The following is a 6,061-nucleotide window of genomic DNA, read 5'->3' as shown; positions in this document are numbered from 1 at the left end:
TCACTATTGTGATGTGTAATGTAATGTGTCAAGTAAGGAGGAACAATTTGTTAAATAGTTCGTTTTTACTCTACAATTTATTGTACTTCCATAAAATTGAAATAAATATAACCTTTTTAGTTGCCCAAAGTAACATTCTGTTAAATATTTAACCCACTTTCGTTTTTGATGTATCGAAAAGAATTTTGAATGCATCAAAACTGATGCACTTTAAATTTGCATCTTTAATGCTCCTGACGGATTAGATGCCAATTAAGAGGCACGTGTACCAAAAGCCAAGTGCCCCAGTGTGTCTCACTAATTGCGAATGGGAGGCGTCCTGCATCTTCCGCATATCATTCTAATGTAAAATGCATGGGCTTAATAACATTTCCATGTCTGGGCGATATTGAAATGTTGTGCTCTTGTTCGCCCCGGCAATTAAGTGCAAGCTGCGATACGGGATATGACTTTGGCTATGTACGAGTATGTCTACGGCTCCTTGACATTTGCCGTGCACACTCGGATTATATTGAATGTTAAGCCACAGCCACCGGCTCGGCAATATTAGCGGTATATGACAAACAGCGAGGACTAAGCCAGTGCCAAGCCAGCACAAAGTACCACGTTCCTGTGGTGGCATCAAACAACAGCAATGGGTGTGCCACTTCGACCGAATTTCCACTGAAAAATATATTCCCAAATGTCAAAAATATTAAACCATTATTTTGGATAACCCTTATATACTTTCTATATTTCCTATGAAAGTAAAGAATACTGATACTGATTTATAAACTAGTACACTTTAAAATTTCCATACGAACTTTTTTTTAAGAAGTTCATTTGGAATTGAGGTTTATAGTATAATGATTCTGTCCGTGTTATTAAAGTTTGCTTGGGGCATTATGAGCTTTAGTTGGTATTTAATTTTAATTACTCTACGTGTAATACACGTATGAAGCCAAGGGTTTAACGGGAATGCTGTTGAACTCGAAGCAATTGAGTTTCCGATTCGGTTTTGCGGTTATCACGAGCGATTAGAAGGCTCTTCTTGGTGAAATTAGGGCTGGGAATGCACTGAAATGACTTTGACTTTGGAGTTTAAACATTCAAAGGCATCTATATTTAATACATGCTAAAAAATGCAAGATTTTCACTGGAACGGGCTTATTTAGGTTAATTATTATTTGTCGTCTGGCAACACGAGGAAAAATTGACAGCTTGCAAAGCTTGGCAGCACCATCTCTTTCTTAATGAACTTTTTCTGGAAGATTGATCTATTCCTAATTTGATTTTAACTATTTCTTGTATCAATTATGAGTGAAGACCGTCAAAATGATAAGGTAGGTCCAACCTAATTCAAGGATTCACATTGAATACATTGTATAGAACAATGCCACATATTTTCAGGACGATTAGATTATCAGCAAAGAAGAAGAAATCCAACAATTTAAGAACGAACTGTACTCCGTGTCCAAAAAAACTAAATCAGAAGGATGAAATAATCAAATCCTTCAAAGATTCATTTGACACAATCTAATATGTACATATTTAGATTATTTATACATATATAATTCTTATTTTCAGCACCATGAACGCCGAATGTATGCTACTTCTTTCTGGGGAACTAATTAACTAACAATCACACTGGATAACAATTATAGAATTTTTTTTAATTATTTATTTTATGTCATGACTAGAAACAATATGCTTCCTTTTTTCAAAAATAAATGCATTGTAACCTTGAAGAGGGTTTTGGTATAAAAAAATTATAAAAATTATATATTTTCTTAATCAGGAAAATATTATTATCATATCATTATCATATTTTCTTTATCATTAAACTTAATTTACCATTCGAGAATATTTATGTAATATTATATTTTCAGCAACCTATTTGGCAAATATCTTCATGAACCAACAACAAATGTTTCCATGCACAACTTTTGGTGGGGTTTTAAAAATTTCCTTAAGAAGTGCTATAAATTTATGAATATCGAAAGGGAATAAGTAAGTTTTAACCTAGATTCGTAATAAAAATGTATGTTTATTAATTTTTTCTTACAATATATCCCTTAGACTTAAAGATGCTCCCTTTTTTAAACTATTTTTTACCAGATAATAAATAGTTTAAAAATTCAAAGAAATATATATTCCTTCAAATGTTCACCACGTACAACATGTAACCATTGAAAATATCAAATAAATCATATTAACGTCTTCAGATGGAGATAAATTTTATTTATAATATCCTTTAATTGACGGCAAAGCGGAAATTGCCATTGCGGATTGAGAATTGCAGTCTGGTTTGTGGATTTTAGCTTCTTGTTTGGGGAGTACAAATTCCCCTTGAAGCTGCCAAGCTCAAGAACATTTATGACATTTTTCTTAGCCTCTGTGGCATTGATTGCACTTATGCAATTAATGTCAACGCTGGAGAAAGAAGTGGCGGATGCGAGTGAGGATGTAGACGCCAAGCGATGTTGATGTCGCCTAGAAAATCCATTTAGGTATATATATTATGTACGAATATTCATGTCTTTCGCTCGTACAGCTTCACACAACCTTGAATAAATGCACTTAAGGATGCTGTTGGTGTTTTTATGGCCAAATCGAGGAAGCTGAAAATGCTACTGGGGTACGTGTTTGCTGGCAGGCGGCAGGGCTTTGCGCCAAAATGGCGTCGAGCTTCAGCTTTCGGCTTCCGTTTCCGGTTTCTCGAAAATCGGAATGCAGGCGGCAGCTCTGTGTACCATTAATGGCCTAGGGACAATCGTGTTGCATTCCCCTTCCCGGTATGCCATCCCTGTCATTCTTTACCTTCGTGCGCGCACATAAATTCACTGATATTTTTTCACCTTTTTCATTTATTTGAATGCAAAAAACGACGAGTATTACTCGCACGCTACCACAATAAAATATTAGTTACTCAGCTGTCAGGTAATTTTCCTTTCCTCCTAACGGCTTGCCACAAATGTTGTTATGTTGTAAAAAACTTTAATATTTTAAAATCTAAACAATATATCTATACAAATCTATAACAATATATGAAGGAATGGAAAGGAAATTAAAAACTATAAACCAGTTATATTTTAGATGTTTTCTAAAAGTTTCCGGAGTGACCCCTTCTAAAATTATGAAGACTCCCTTTGGGATCAAAATGATCCACACAAAATGCTATATCTTTGCCAATAATCATCCGATTCTTGAGCGGAATACCTTAAACGATTTGTATATCTATTTTCCATGAATCTGTATCACAATCACAGAATAAAATATTTTTTAGATTTTTTGTCAAATTTTCTGGGGTGTCCCCTTCAAAATGTTGAAAAATGCATGGGTGGTCATTATGGCCCCCTGCGAAGGCCATATCTTTGCCAATAATCATCCGATTCTTAAGCGGAATATCTTAAACGATTTGTAGATCTATTTTCCACGAATCTGCATCACAATCACAGAACAAAATATTTTTTAGATTTTTTGTCAAATTTTCTGGGCGGTCCCCTTCAAAATGTAGAAAAATGCATGGGTGGTCATTATGGCCCCCTGCGAAGGCCATATCTTTGCCAATAATCATCCGATTCTTGAGCGGAATACCTTAAACGATTTGTAGACCTATTTTCCATGAATCTGCATCACAATCTCAGAACAAAATATTTTTTAGATTTTTTGTCAAATTTTCTGGGTCCCCTTCAAAATGTTGGAAAATGCATGGATGGTCATTATGGGCCCCAGCAAAGGCCATATCTTTGTCAATAATCATCCGATTCTTGAGCGGAATACCTTTAACGATTTGTAGATCTATTTTCCATGAATCTGCATCACAATCACAGAACAAAATATTTTTTAGATTTTTTGTCAAATTTTCTGGGCGGTCCCCTTCAAAATGTTGAAAAATGCATGGATGGTCAATGTGGCCCCCTGCGAAGGCCATATCTTTGCCAATAATCATCCGATTCTTGAGCGGAATACCTTAAACGATTTGTAGATCTATTTTTCATGAATCTGCATCACAATCACAGAACAAAATATTTTTTAGATTTTTTGTCAAATTTTCTGGGCGGTCCCCTTCAAAATGTTGAAAAATGCATGGATGGTCAATGTGGCCCCCTGCGAAGGCCATATCTTTGGCAATAATCATCCGATTCTTGAGCGGAATACCTTAAACGATTTGTAGACCTATTTTCCATGAATCTGCATCACAATCTCAGAACAAAATATTTTTTAGATTTTTTGTCAAATTTTCTGGGTCCCCTTCAAAATGTTGGAAAATGCATGGATGGTCATTATGGGCCCCAGCAAAGGCCATATCTTTGTCAATAATCATCCGATTCTTGAGCGGAATACCTTAAACGATTTGTAGATCTATTTTCCATGAATCTGCATCACAATCACAGAACAAAATATTTTTTAGATTTTTTGTCAAATTTTCTGGGCGGTCCCCTTCAAAATGTAGAAAAATGCATGGGTGGTCATTATGGCCCCCTGCGAAGGCCATATCTTTGCCAATAATCATCCGATTCTTGAGCGGAATACCTTAAACGATTTGTAGACCTATTTTCCATGAATCTGCATCACAATCTCAGAACAAAATATTTTTTAGATTTTTTGTCAAATTTTCTGGGTCCCCTTCAAAATGTTGGAAAATGCATGGATGGTCATTATGGGCCCCAGCAAAGGCCATATCTTTGTCAATAATCATCCGATTCTTGAGCGGAATACCTTTAACGATTTGTAGATCTATTTTCCATGAATCTGCATCACAATCACAGAACAAAATATTTTTTAGATTTTTTGTCAAATTTTCTGGGCGGTCCCCTTCAAAATGTTGAAAAATGCATGGATGGTCAATGTGGCCCCCTGCGAAGGCCATATCTTTGCCAATAATCATCCGATTCTTGAGCGGAATACCTTAAACGATTTGTAGATCTATTTTTCATGAATCTGCATCACAATCACAGAACAAAATATTTTTTAGATTTTTTGTCAAATTTTCTGGGCGGTCCCCTTCAAAATGTTGAAAAATGCATGGATGGTCAATGTGGCCCCCTGCGAAGGCCATATCTTTGGCAATAATCATCCGATTCTTGAGCGGAATACCTTAAACGATTTGTAGACCTATTTTCCATGAATCTGCATCACAATCTCAGAACAAAATATTTTTTAGATTTTTTGTCAAATTTTCTGGGTCCCCTTCAAAATGTTGGAAAATGCATGGATGGTCATTATGGGCCCCAGCAAAGGCCATATCTTTGTCAATAATCATCCGATTCTTGAGCGGAATACCTTAAACGATTTGTAGATCTATTTTCCATGAATCTGCATCACAATCACAGAACAAAATATTTTTTAGATTTTTTGTCAAATTTTCTGGGCGGTCCCCTTCAAAATGTTGAAAAATGCATGGATGGTCAATGTGGCCCCCTGCGAAGGCCATATCTTTGGCAATAATCATCCGATTCTTGAGCGGAATATCTTAAACGATTTGTAGATCTATTTTCCACGAATCTGCATCACAATCACAGAACAAAATATTTTTTTAGATTTTTTGTCAAATTTTCTGGGCGGTCCCCTTCAAAATGTAGAAAAATGCATGGGTGGTCATTATGGCCCCCTGCGAAGGCCATATCTTTGCCAATAATCATCCGATTCTTGAGCGGAATACCTTAAACGATTTGTAGATCTATTTTCCATGAATCTGCATCACAATCTCAGAACAAAATATTTTTTAGATTTTTTGTCAAATTTTCTGTGGGGTCCCCTTCAAAATGTTGAAAAATGCATGGATGGTCAATGTGGCCCCCTGCGAAGGCCATATCTTTGCCAATAATCATCCGATTCTTGAGCGGAATACCTTAAACGATTTGTAGATCTATTTTCCATGAATCTGCATCACAATCACAGAACAAAATATTTTTTAGATTTTTTGTCAAATTTTCTGGGGGGTCCCCTTCAAAATGTTGAAAAATGCATGGGTGGTCATTATGGCCCTCTGCGAAGGCCATATCTTTGCAAATAATCATCCGATTCTTGAGCGGAATACCTTAAACGATTTGTATATCTATTTTCCACGAATCTGCAT

At 35.9% G+C, this 6,061-nt stretch overlaps 1 long non-coding RNA gene across 1 annotated transcript; it reads left to right on the top strand.

The window, feature by feature from the left end:
- The first annotated feature begins 1,198 nt into the window (after positions 1-1,198).
- On the top strand, positions 1,199-2,197 carry LOC138926442 (uncharacterized). Its single transcript, XR_011442976.1, has 4 exons — positions 1,199-1,322; positions 1,390-1,522; positions 1,869-1,989; positions 2,059-2,197. It is a non-coding gene; the product is annotated as an uncharacterized lncRNA (long non-coding RNA).
- Positions 2,198-6,061: the final 3,864 nt, after the last annotated feature.

Source organism: Drosophila bipectinata, chromosome 3L, assembly GCF_030179905.1.
Source record: "Drosophila bipectinata strain 14024-0381.07 chromosome 3L, DbipHiC1v2, whole genome shotgun sequence".
Lineage (NCBI taxonomy): Eukaryota > Metazoa > Arthropoda > Insecta > Diptera > Drosophilidae > Drosophila > Drosophila bipectinata.
Note: the sequence above shows the minus strand (reverse complement) of the source record. Positions and strands in the feature narration are given on the sequence as shown.